Source organism: Tupaia chinensis, unplaced genomic scaffold (genome assembly GCF_000334495.1).
Source record: "Tupaia chinensis unplaced genomic scaffold, TupChi_1.0 Scaffold000197_1, whole genome shotgun sequence".
NCBI lineage: Eukaryota > Metazoa > Chordata > Mammalia > Scandentia > Tupaiidae > Tupaia > Tupaia belangeri.
Window position 1 is genome coordinate 686,685 of NW_006159672.1, and position 14,148 is coordinate 700,832.

Genomic DNA, 14,148 nt, shown 5'->3' on the forward strand with positions numbered 1-14,148 from the left:
TTCTCTGGTAAGTGCACACGTCTCTTGTGAAATTTTATTTACTTGAAAAAACAGAAAAACTTCAGAATCTTGAGTTTGTAACTATTTACAGTGCTTACCTAGTGGCATTAACTGCTGTTCCATATGGAATGTGCAATATATTTTCTCAGAAAGAGTATTTACCATTTTCGTGAATGTTATATGAGAACTATTCTTTTTATATACTAATATTCAAGGGACTAGATTGTAACTTTTTCTTTATGCTTTCCAGTTATTCCAAAGTTTTCTTTTTTTTTAAGTGCAAAATTTTCTTTTTGGTTTGTTTTACTTTATGAAGTGCCCATAGATCAAAACATTAAAAGGCTGCTGCCATCTTGTTGTCTCCCTGAATGCTCATTGGGTTGACTTTGTTATGGGTTGAAAGGCACAATAAGAGATACTGTCCACAGCAAGTGTCTAATCTTTGCTTGAAAACTTGACTTGAGAGTTTCTATTCTCCAAAAGAGAAAAGGTTAACTGGCTGAAAGATCACATTCTGATTTCCATTCCTAAGACTTCTATGTTGGATGATAAAACTTATACATGAGAGAAAATGTTTCAATTTACGTGATTGTTCAGTAAAAGTGATAGTGGGATATATAATCTTTTTCTTTGTTTTAGAGCTCTCTGACAAAGATTATTACCCAAAGAGCACAATGTAGTCAGCTCATTGGGCACTCATATTTTTTTCCTTCTAGCGGTTTATAATGGATGTAGCTGTGCCCTCTACAGAATGTCAGAGGTGAATTTTGATTAAGAAAGTAGATCAACTAATAATAATTTTGGGGTGCTTCAACCAATGATAGAATATAAAGAGTTTGAGAATGTTGCCATAAAAGGAACTTTATTTCCTCTCCCTTTTTTATGTGGTTCATCATTTCTTTCACTTTCATAGGTCAATAAGCATGAATAATCTCATGGTACTTCATTCTATTTATTGTATTATGAAGATGACTTCTAAACGTCCTAAATATTATGCTTCCATCCACAGACACGAGTGATTGTTCTCGTGAAGTTCGATGGAGTGCGGCATCCTCTCAGGAACTCTCCAGGGAAGAGGAGGAACTGCCACGTAAGTCTGCTTTGAACAATTTCTTCAAACTCTCTCACCAGAAAAATGTTCCCAGTGCAACAGAAAGAGGTTAAAATGGTTCATAAATTTGTAACAAATCTGTTGACAATAAAATAATTCCTGTCAAGCTAGAATAGTTAAGAGATACTGAAAAAGTAGAACGCCCTCTTAAATTGTTAGCTAGTAACTTAAAAAAAAAAAAGAAAAAAATTAAAGCAAGTTTATTTTTTTCATCTGATATTTAGGTAGCTAGAATCTGTGCTGATTAAAGCAAACATGGAAACAAGGATTGAATAACCTGACAAAAAGGTTGATTCCATTTGTATTTTAAATATCAGGTGAAATTATATCTGTTAAAGCATTCTCTCTTTTTTGTTGTTGTTTTTGTTTTTGTTTTTGTGGTTGTTGTTGCTGTTAAGTCATTAAATGTTTCAATTGTCAGAATGATTGTAGGTTAAAATTTTTCTCCTAAAGATATACTTGGATATGTTATTACCTGAGAAGGAGCAACTATTTTCTACTTCAGATCTGTTCTCTTGGTGCTCAACTATTTTCTTTGGGATTTTAGGTTTAAATCTTCTTTGTTGATGGAAGAGGCAAGAAAAGCATTTTCAGAAACATGAAATTGGGAGAAGCAATTAAGATGTATTGTGTATTTGTTATATGTCAGTCCCTTGCTGCCCTCTGACAATGATCCCATCTAACTGTTAATTGTAACACTACGGAGGTGTTTGTATGACCTTCAGTTAATGGATGAATTTGGGATGGGACTCAGAGGGGCAGAGGGATTTTCTCAAAGTTATACCACTTGTAAGTGGATTGCATCTCTTGGTTTTCTACACAGCCTGGAAAGTTGTGTGCTCCCAATTTCTGCAAGACTATTCCCAGTACTTTCTTCCTTTCCTCCCTCTCTCTGTGTCTTCCCTGAAGGGACTTCCTTTGTTATCCTCAGTTCCCCCTGCATGGAAGTAAAGAAACTGGACAGACAAGATGTTCAACTGTCTTTTAGTTAAGGTTCCAGTGGTTTATTCAGAATCAAACCACCAGAAGCTTTAGAGTTTGCTGAGCTAGAGAAGTAGTAGAGAAGTTTGTTAGGGCTACATTTTGTTCTGCTCAGTTTTCCAGTGGGAGTAGAGGCCTCATTCTTGACTCTGCACTCTTCACTGGGGCCAAATTCTCCAGTATGCAGAGGATCACCATTAAGTTTTGCCATTTCCTCCCCTTCAAGGCCAACTACATCTGAAACCTACACTTCCTCGCCTCCCACTGCAATTGGGTGCAAATGGGAGTTTCCCTCCCCAATCCCTGTGGCTGTGGCTACTAACACTGCTTTTTTGGTTACATCCACAGGCAATATTTAGTCTTTCTCGATTTCACTTGTCACCAGTACCCATGCAGTACACCTTTCTCTTGGAGGAGCATCCTCATTTTGTGTTTTGGGAAGCCACATTCTCCTGATTTTCCTTCCATTTCACTGATGGCTCCCCTTGAGTACCTTGTGTGGTATCTTTCTGTCCCTGCCCCAGATCTAGGCTAATGACTCCTCTTGCCCATGTTGTTAGCCCAGACCTTTCTCCTAAGCTGCAGATTCATGTATTCAACAATCTGAATACAGCTCTACTTGGATGTCTCCTAGGACTCAGGGTCATGTCTGTGCTGCTCATTCTTCACGTGCCTCTCACCCTTCCCCACCCTGGTCAGTGCCCAAGAGATGACTGATGTGGGCTGTACTAGTTGCCACCTCATCCTCTGGCTTCTGCAGGAGACAATCATGAGCAGAAGGCTGAGGCTAAGAGTTTTCACCTGTTTTCTCCCTACAGAGCTTGAGATTGACTCCCCCTGCCCCTCCCTTCTACACAGCTCTCTCTGTGACTCAGGTAGCTAATGCTCTCCTTCACCACCAGACAGGGAGGTGCAATTGGCATCTCATTCCTTTTTCTGGCAGCTTCTCCATCTCTCACTGCCTCTACCCACACCTTTATTGTCAGTGCCATCAAGACCTCTTCTCAGTTACCTAGATGGATGTACCTCTGCCTCCTACTCATCGACATGATGGCTACTGACTTTGCGTTTTCTTGCGCACCTTGCCTCTTGTCGACCAGCCTGCCTGTCCCAGTTTCCTGCTTCAGTTTCCTCACCACCCAATTGTCCAAGCCAAGAAACTGGGATTCATCTTTGATGTCTCCCTCTCCCTCACCATCCATATCCATCCCATTCCAGCTCATCTGACCCTATATCCATCTTTTTATTATCACCAACCCAGCCCTTGTTTAGCTCACCATCATTTCCTAATAGTACACCCTGAAAGTCTGCTACTACCTAGTCTCTCTACTGCCATATGACATATGTACCCCTCCACTTTGCAGTCAGAACAATTTTTCTAAAATACAAGCCTGGTTATGTCAACTATCATTAAACCCTCACTGAATTTCTACTATCCCTGGGATTAACTGCACATGTATCTTGGCTCTCCCGGCTTGGAGAGACCCTTCTAGCATCATATCTCATGTGCACCACTCCGGTCATGCTGAAAATGTTTCAAATGTACCATGATTTTTCTCATTTCTGGCTTTTACACACAGTATTTCCCTGCCTGGAACTGTTGTTCACCTGGCTAAAGTCAGTCAACTTACTCTTCAGATAATCTTTTTAGACATCACTTCTTTCAGGAAGTCTTCCCTTATGTCCCCTGTGTGTACTAGTCTCATGCTCTTATAGCATTCTCATCCTCATCATCAACAGCTATGACTTATTAGCATGCGAGAAGGGTTGTGTTAGGTACTCCACATGAATTATCCTTTAATCATCATAAAATCTCTAGAAGATGGTATGGCACTTACACACCATATACAGCCATTTACTCTTCTAGAGAATCAATTGAAAAACTTTCCTGATTACAAATAGTTTAGGCTGTGTGGGGCACACAGTTCTTGTTCCAACTACTCAACTCAAATTGAGTAGTGTAGCCTGAAAGCGAATATAGACAATACTCAAGTGAATGAACATGGATGTGCCAAGAAAATTATTTATGAAACAGATCATGGCTACATTTGACCTGGGTGAGGATTGTCCCTGAGTTCTGCTCTAGACTACACTGTAAGACTCAGGAAGACAGGGATGCTGTTACTGCAGGGTCCTCACCATAAGGACCAACACATGATGGTACTTCCACACTGCTTTTCCCCCAGGAAACTCAAGAAGAGACTTGGGGAGTGATATGAATGTGAAGAAAACCAAAGTATTTGAGATTGTTGAGGAAGCTGATTCTCTGCTCAATGTATCATCATCTAGCCAAGAAATTTCCTCCTTTACTGGAAGGAAGTCCACTTAAAGTGGCTCTTACATACTAGTCTTCTCCTGCTCTTAGGAGCCTCAGACAGATATACCTCCCCAAGCCCTGCAATGGGGACTCCTTCTCTGGATTTCTACCTCTGCAAACCTTTCTTGGGCTAAGTCTCTTTTTTGGTTCCCTTCATCCTCTTTCCCCTCTATTCACTCCCTACTTGGTGATGCCTTTCCCCACCACCTTAAATGCCACTTTCTCCAGAGTGAAACAGAACTTTTCAGACTCATGAGATGCCAATGGACACGGTTAGACATGGTCTAACCCTGCAAGCAGTCCAGTAGTTCCCAGGTGCTAAGAGGACACTACCTGGGCTCTAACAAAGCCCCTTCCAGGCTCCAACAGGACCGGTGTCTCAGCAATTCTCAACGCTTTCTTAGCAGAGGTGCTACTTTGAAAGCAAAGCCCCCTACATTTTACTGAGGATGTTTCTTGGTTCTATTGATTAAAAACAAACAAACAAACAAACAAACAAACAAAAACCTGTAAATGCAGAGTCATGGCAGGATTTTGATTTGGGGAGGAGGAGGATGACATGATAAAAACACACTTTTAGGAAAATTCATTTAGCCCTGGATTTCAGAATGGATTGTTTAGAGGAGAAACGGTGGCAGAGGGGATATCTAAATGCAAGATCACACTTTCTCAGAGAGTGGTGTTAAAACGATTTCATGCTCTAAAATTGGGAAAAACCATTTCATATTTCAGAAACTCTCGTTGCAGCATCCCTCTTCATTTTAAGTCACCCTCACCAGTAGGGGTTCAATTGAAATGCGAAGACTTCATGAGATGCCAATGGACACGGTTAGACATGGTCTAACCCTGCAAGCAGTCCAGTAGTTCCCAGGTGCTAAGAGGACACTACCTGGGCTCTAACAAAGCCCCTTCCAGGCTCCAACAGGACCGGTGTCTCAGCAATTCTCAACGCTTTCTTAGCAGAGGTGCTACTTTGAAAGCAAAGTTCCCTACATTTTACTGAGAATGTTTCTTGGATCTATTGATTAAAAACAAACAAACAAACAAACAAACAAAAACCTGTAAATGCAGAGTCATGGCAGGATTTTGATTTGGGGAGGAGGAGGATGACATGATAAAAACACACTTTTAGGAAAATTCATTTAGCCCTGGATTTCAGAATGGATTGTTTAGAGGAGAAACGGTGGCAGAGGGGATATCTAAATGCAAGATCACACTTTCTCAGAGAGTGGTGTTAAAACGATTTCATGCTCTAAAATTGGGAAAAACCATTTCATATTTCAGAAACTCTCGTTGCAGCATCCCTCTTCATTTTAAGTCACCCTCACCAGTAGGGGTTCAATTGAAATGCGAAGACTTCTGTGAAGCCTCCCACCACTGTCAGGCTCCAGTTTCCTTCCAGGTCTCCCCTAACATATTTTCAGTGCTCTGCAACACAACTGTCAGCACCTGACTAGGGCTAGAGCTTGTTAGTTATGTGACTGTGAGACCTATTTCAGTCTGAGCTCCTCAAGATTGGGGTTGCTAGCAGTTAGCATAATGGCTATGTCGTTGGACTCCCACATAGTTGACCGCGGTTCGTGTCCCGGACCTGGTGGCTTAAAACTCATGACGGGCGCATGTGCGTGCATGCCCAAGATCCCGAGAGGAGAATGGAGGAGAAGGGATTGCAGCATGACCATCCCCCCTGGGGGGTGATTTCTCGCTTTCTGTCTCTATGTCTCTCTGTGTCTGTCTGGTGAGCACATGCGCCCTATAGCAAAAAATCTCTCTCTCAAAAAAAAACTTGTTAGCAAAAAATCTCTCTCTCAAAAAAAAAATTGTGGTTGCTGTAATTTGGTCTCAGCTCAGAGTATGGGCCCTCTGTATGGGTATGGACTTGAATAGGCAATCCAGGGAGTGACAAGATGCTTCCATGGACAGAGGGCTTGCAGCTGGTACCACCAGCTGCTGCCTGTCTTAGAGTGTACTCTGCTCTCCTCCTCCTTGGAGCAGCTCAGCCTGGCCTCTGTGTCTATGGTCCCTGGCTTGGTTCACTCAGCCTCGCTGGTACCACACTGACTGATCTCAGTGCTGAGCCATGCCCTGTACACTACCTGAGTCAGCGGCCTCCACAGTTTCACTATGCCCACAGCTCTTGCTCACAGTGAATCATAAGATGTAGGACCTAAACTTCCTGGCATCCATCTCTTGGTAAAATAGCTTTGTAAATGTGACATCTCTGTGTTCCAGGGAGCAAACAGCACAATTACAGAAGCTTCTTAATGTCCATGACTCAGTCTTTTAGCTTGCTGCTTGAGTTTTCTCAGATTGTTTCCATGAACAATTTATTGATAGATATGCCAGAAATGCAAAGCTTAAATTTTGTACACAATCATGTCCCTGCTTGGTACATAACAATTCCTCAATAAAAACAGGTTATATGAATAAGTAAATTAGTTGATGATCACATGAACACTTTCCAGTAGTGATTTTATGTGGTAGGCATAACTGGACACAGAATGGTACAGCACTCATTGTAGACCATCAGTGTCAAACAGTTTCAAGACTCTTCCTTTCTAAGAGTTCTATTGCTTTTCTTAAATTCTATTAATTAATTGTCCCATTTATTTCCTGTTCTGATACTTCTGCTTTGCATGTGTCCTTGAAAAAGTGAGCTACAGAATTAAATTTTCTGGAGTGCAATTTCCATTCGAGAATTATAAGATTGCTTGCTCAAAACCCTCCAGTGACACTCTGCCTAGCTGCTTGTCTCAACTTCTGGGACAGGTCTTTGAGGCTCCACATTGTTGCCCAGGCTACCTTTGCAGCCATATCTCACATTGCTCCTTACTCATCTGTGCAACAAAATGCCTCAACTTCTTGTTCTCTGAAGCTTCTCTGTTTTATTGCCTTCCTTGAGCTCTTCCACTTGCACCCTTTCCAATGTCTCCTCCTGACACCACATCATACCCTCTTTGCTACCTCCTCTGTTGCCTCTTCTTCCTCCATGAGCACACCTCAACTCTTTATTTATATCACTTTGGAAAATTAAACAGGGATTGGGAGGATAGACTTCTAGATCCAAAGGACACATTTTCTACATGACATGAATGAGTCCCTTTGCCTTGCTGGGAGAGGTTTCCCTGCAGAAGAGTGCATGGCGTTGGAAGCTAATGTGCAGTGGTCCATCTGTATTCATGACACAGCGGCTGATGTTGCACTTCTTTCATAGTGTTTGTTTTCTTCAGTTGGAAACATTTTTATAGTTATAAAAGTAATATCTACTCATTATTTAAAAATGTATAAGGATTAGAGATTTTTAATGAAGAAATTTCTCTTAAATGCTACCACCAGAGATAATTACTGTGAACACTTTCTTGTTTATCTTTTAAGATCTTTCTATGAACATTTTCCATTTATTTTAATTATTTTTGGTACAAAAATAGATTTATGCTAGAAATGTTTACTTCATTTAAAATATATTTTTGGGGTGTAAGTGGACACAACTGGAACCACATGAGACAAGTCCCAGATTTGTGTCCCAGGAACTCCCTGGTTATGCACGTGTGCCTGATTCAGGCCAGCTGAGACTTGGGTGGATGATGGTGTGAAGACCCTGTTGGGTGGGGACTTGTCTCTCTCTCTCTCTCTCTCATGGAAGAAATAAATATATAAACTTAAAAAAAATCTGTATTAAGCATTATAGGATTGACTTACCTCTTTTAATGGCTTGTTGTAGATGCTGTAGGGAGCTTCCCAGAACCCCCTTCAACAAGGGAGGATACGCTACTTCTAGGAGAGCTACTAGCTCATGGCTCACAACTGAGTCCATTTAGGCCCTGGCTTGGTTGCCCGGGATCCTTTATGCTCATGTACATCCCCTCCAATGCCTAGGGGATATGAGGGCACAAATTCCTTATTTTCCTGCCCTTTGGATAAAAAGCCATCCATTTGGGCATGGTGATTTGAGGCCTCTTCTGCAATGGCATCTGCTCAGTACTACATCTTCTGTGTTCTTACAGGTGTTCATCCAGATGTTAGTCCCCAATAAACCTCCAGAGTAAAAATCTCTGTCTCATGTGAGTACCCTGACACCCAGCCAGTGTTACAATTATTTCACTGCATGGATGCACCAGGAGTGTCCTCCTTAGGCTTATTCAGGTTACTTTAAAAATTTTCCACTGTTTTAAACAATGTTGAAGTTACTATCTTTGACCATACTTCCTTGAACAAACTTCCAATTTCTTCCTCAGAAAAGCATAGCATAGTGTACTTGAAAGTGTGGAGCCTGTGGGTCCCTGAGACTCACTCAGGAGATCTGTAAGGTCAAAATTCTCAGAATAATACTAAGATGTCATCTGCCTCTCTCATTGTGTTGACATTTTCACATCAATATGGTGCAAAAGCAGTGGTGAGCAAAACAGCAACACCTAGCCTGGAGTCAAAGCAGTATATCCAGGTCATTTTATGCACTCACAATTAAAACAACTTTTAAAAAGTTAGTTTCACTTAAGAATGCACTTGGTGGGACCAGCAGATGGTACAGTGGTTACATCACTGGACTCCCACGTGGCTGACTGTGGTTCAAGTCCCAGACCCAGAGACTTGAAGCACATGCTGGGTATGTGTGCACACATGCCCCAAATCTCAAGAGGACTGGAGGAGAAGGGATCAAAGTGTGACTATCCCACCTAGGGGGAGATTTCTCATTTTCTGTCTGTCTCTCCAGTGAGCACATGCACCCTCTAGCAAAAATCTCGGAAAATAAGAATGCCCTTGGTGAAGCAACAAAAAGTTATTAACTTTATTTTTTTATTATTTTAATTTCTCTTATTCATTCATTCACTATCCATTACTACAGCTTGTAAAGTGAGTTGACCCAACATGAATACATTTAACACCAGTTATTAATTTTATTAAACCTTGACCCTTAAGTACATTTTTCTTATTTTTCTGTGTGGTAAAGTGGGAGGTGTGCATAAAGTATTTTTGCTACATACCTGGCATGTGAATTCTCTCAATCACTTCTGCAATTGTCTCTGTTTTGAGCTGAACAAACTACTTCTTCTTTGGAACACCATTTTTACTTTGAAGAATGACTGACAGACGTACCATGGCTATTCAGACTTGGGTATTTGCTAGATGTTTTCTAAAAAATGAACGAAGTGAGGCTGTCACTTCAAGGAAAGCAACTGACAGTATTTTCTTTCTTCTTTTTATTTATTTATTTATTTTTGCTAGTGATAAAATTCAAGCTTTCACGTAAAAATTGGGATTTTGGAACACTCATATCAGCTGCCATGAGCTGGACAGCTTCCCAGTACTTAAATATTTTACTGATGAGATTGGAGATGAGATTGTAGTGATTTTAACAAAGATGACTTTTTAATATTGTGTAATGAAATGCATCAACATTTGAAAGATCTGCATAACTCAGTGGCCTAACATTTTACAAATGACCAATGCATGATGTTATGTGGGTAAAAGATTCATTCAAAATACAAGATGGACCAATGACATTTAACAGAGCAGAGTAGAAAAAGTTCATTGGTGGTTTTCTGGTTCCACATTGCAATAAATTTTAAGAACCTAAAATTTGTTGGGTTTTGATGTACTGTATAGGAATAGTATCTACAATGATCTGAAAAGTCTATAAAAATACTACTCTCTTTCCCAACTACATATCTGTATAAGGCCTGATTTTCTTCATGTATTTCAATAAAAACATCACAACAGATTAGATCTGAGAATCCAGCTGTCTTTTATTAAGCCAGACATCAGAGAGATACGCAGAAATGCAATTCTTCTCATTATATTTTTATTTGTTTTGGCAAATACAATTACTTTTTAATAAAATAATTTGTTTATGTTAACACATTGTGGCTTTATTATTATCATTTCAAAGTGTATTAGTAAGTACTTAAGAGAATTTCCAGTTTTAATTTTCAATTCAGTTAAATACTGATAGATATAACTCACACAAGCAAAGTTCTTTGGGGTTCCTTAATAGTACTTTTAGAGTGTAAAGTGCTTCTGAGACCCACAGATTTGAGAATTGCTGACGTGGTTCATCCTTCTCCTCATCCCCACTTTTACCTAGGGAAGGAGAGGTGGTAACTGGATAGGATGAAGACTGTATCATATTTGCTGTTGAGCCACTGGGTCACCATTCACAAGGATAGACGTTCCCAACTGCTTCCTACCCTCAGTGACTAGATAGTTACATCTTGTGCATGAACTTCCTGCCTGTCCCTCCTCCGATCTTCCTTCCTGGCAGCTTAGAAATCTGCCTTGACCTAACATCCTCACCTTCTCAGTTCTTGGATTTTCTAAATTCTAGTAATTTCTTTTTGTTGTTCTTGTTGTTGGAGAGGTTTCTTTCTTTCTTTTTTTTCTTTTCTTTTCTTTTCTTTTTTTTTTTTTTGCTATAGGACGTGTGCCAGAAAGACAGAGACAGAGAGACAGAAAGCGAGAAATCACCCCCCAAGGGAGGATGGCCATGCCGCAATCCCTTCTCCTCCATTCTCCTCTCAGGATCTTGGGCACAAATGCACACATGCCTGGCATGAGTTTGAGCCACCAGGTCCAGGACTCAAACCGTGGTCGACTACCTGGGAGTTCAGTGACATAGCCATTATGCTAACTGCTGGTCCCTCTATAATTTTTTTTATCTTTTCATATCATACCTTAAACCAGAGGTTTTCATGGGGTGCCATAGTTTGTCAAATATGTTGCAATTTTTCCAAACTTGTTCTTTGTTTTCAAACTACTTTTGATGGTGCATTTTGACATAGAAATTGTTTTAAATGCATTATACAACGTACAGTTTAATTTATGGCTTTCACTTTTACTCTGACATATTGGCTGAACTACTTTTACCTTAAAATATTCTTTTAAATTTGGGGAGTATTTTAATGTCTTATAATTTTTTCTTAGATTTATCCCTTCCATATTAGAATTTTTTTTTTGAGAGATTTTCACTGAAGGGCGCGTGCGCTCGCCAGACAGACAGAGAGAGACATAGAGACAGAAAGCGAGAAATCACCCCCCATTACCCCCCAGGGGGGATGGCCACATGGCAATGCCTTCTCCTCCATTCTCCTCTCATGATCTTGGGCACACATGCACCCGCACCTAACAGGAGTTTCGAGCCTTCAGGTCTGGGACTTGAACTGAGGTCAGCCATGTGGGAGCCCAGCAACATAACAGGGAATAAACAAACTTCAGCAAGAAAGATTTGATTAAGTATCAAAATGCTTCTTGGTTTATGTGGGGTGTGTTGTGTGTGTGTGTGTGTGTTTTACATAGCACTTCAATTTTTATTTATTTATTATCATCATCTTGTTTATATTACATTGAATTGCATATCACTTTATAGTGTATTACATTTCTTTTTCAAGAAGGAATACCATGCATATCAGTCAATACAGAGACATTAAAATCCCCATTTCATCATCCAATAGCTTTTCATTATTTTTCCTGAACATTATTATTATTATTCCAATTATTTCTTTAAACAATCACTATTTCTCATTTTGCTTGTAAAAAGACTTTACCCAACATGAAATACTTCTCAGACAAATCCAGTTGAGAATACTATATGCGTCATCATCAACAGGTAATAAACAAAAAACTCTTTTTTGAAGTGTAATTTAGATAAAATAAAATGAAGACATCCATATCAAGTGTAGGTTTGAGGGGTTTAAACTCCCACTAAATGCAGTTTATAAAAATTTCTTTTATGGGAACCAGCAATTAGAGTAATGGCGCGTGTGCATGCCGGGCGCGTGTGCATGCGTGCCCAAGATCCTGAGAGGAGAATGGAGGAGAAGGGATTGCGGCATGACCATCCCCCCCGAGAGTGATTTCTCACTTTCTGTCTCTATGTCTGTCTCTGTCTGGCGAGCGCACGTGCCCTATAGCAAAAACCTCTCCAAAAAAAAAAAAATTCTTTTATGAGAGAGAGAGAGAAACTTTCAAGAGTCTCTCATCACTTTCTCTCCATATCTTCTTCCCCCAGCACTCCAGCACTCCAGCTAGTCAGGATCTTCGACAAGTGCATTTGGTATATTTCCGGGTCCACTCAGAATCCAAACCCAAGGTGGACCTTGTGACTTCTAACACCACAAATCAGCACACAGTTGCCTGTACCACAGTAGTGGGGACCCACTAAACGTATGTTTATACAAAAACATTTATAGCACACATGTATACATTGCTAAGTATAACCATTATTGTATAGACATATCAGTATTTAGACATTCAACTGCTGATAGATAACTGAGTTGTTCCTCTTTGGGGGTAGAAATAGTAGTCTGTTGTATTATAAAGCTGATATCAGCATTCATATATAAATCTTTAGGGGAATATAGTCTATAAAATTAAATATTCAAATTAGTTATTACTGATAGGAAAAAAAGCTGCTTTGAAAACAATTTTAATGTTCTATTCAGGAATCTTAAGAAACGCTCTACTTAAAAGACTTTTAATAGTGTTTGAGCTAATGGCCTTAGCTTTTTCCATGTAGACAATAAGGCAGTTTTCCAGTAATGATCATCTTGTCTTTGCCTTTCTAATATTTAAACATTCTACTTTGTTCCTGCTTTAGTATATCAGTTAGAACTTTCAGAATAAAGTTGAATACTAGCAATTATTCTTATTCCTGACTGTATGAGTCACCTATTGTACAATGTTACAGTTAAATTGTGACCCCTTAAATTTATATGTTGGCATCTCAACCCCTAGTACCTCTGACTGTAATCTTATTTAGAAATAGAATCTTTACAAAGATAATCAGATTTAAAATGAGGCCATTAATATAGGCTATAATCCAATATAATGTATATCTTTATAAAAAGTGGAAATCCGAACATAGCCATGCATATTGGAAGAATGTTATGTGAACTTGAAGCCAGTTATCTACAAGCTAAGGCAAGAGGCCTAGAAGAGATGCTTTCCTCAGAGCCTTCAGAGGGAACCCATTCTGCCAACACCTTGATTTCAGAATTCTGCCTTTCAGAACTTTGCCCTCCCCCCATAATTCCTGTTGCTTAAACCACCCATTTTTGCAGCACATCGTTATGACAGCCCTAGCAAACTAATACAAATAGAAAAATTCACCTCAATTGGCTTAAGCAATTGTTTTATTTGCTCGCCATTTTGTTGGGTAACATCTGAGCTGGACTTCAGCAGCGCTGCTCTTTGTAGGTCTCATTCAGGATCCCTTGCATGGCTACAATCATCTGCAGCTCAACCAGGTCAGAGTGATCTAAGACAGACTCTCTCACTCGTCAGGGTAGATACTAGCCTCAGTGGGGACAGCTCCTTTCTGCTCTGCATAGTCCTCCATCCTGCTGTAGGCTAGTGCAGGCTTCTTCACGTGGTGCTCTCTGGGTAAGAGTAGAAACGTGAAGGCCTCTTGTGGTCATTAGCTTGAACTCACAAAAGACTTCCACTGCATTCTGCTGTCAAGGTCAGCCTGTGTTTAAGAAGAGATGGTGGAACTAGCAGATGGTGTAATGGTTACGTTGCTGGACTCCCACATATTTTACTGCAGTTTGAGTCCCAGACCCAGCAGCTTAAGACTCACGCCAAGTGCATGTGCGTGCGTGCCCAGAGTACTGAGAGGAGAGTGGAGGAGAAGGGATTGCAGTGTGGCCATTCCCCTGGGGCGTGATTATTCACTTTCTGTCTCTGTCTCTCCAGCAAGTGCATATGCCCTATAGCAAAAATTAAAAAAAAAAAAAAAAAAAAGACT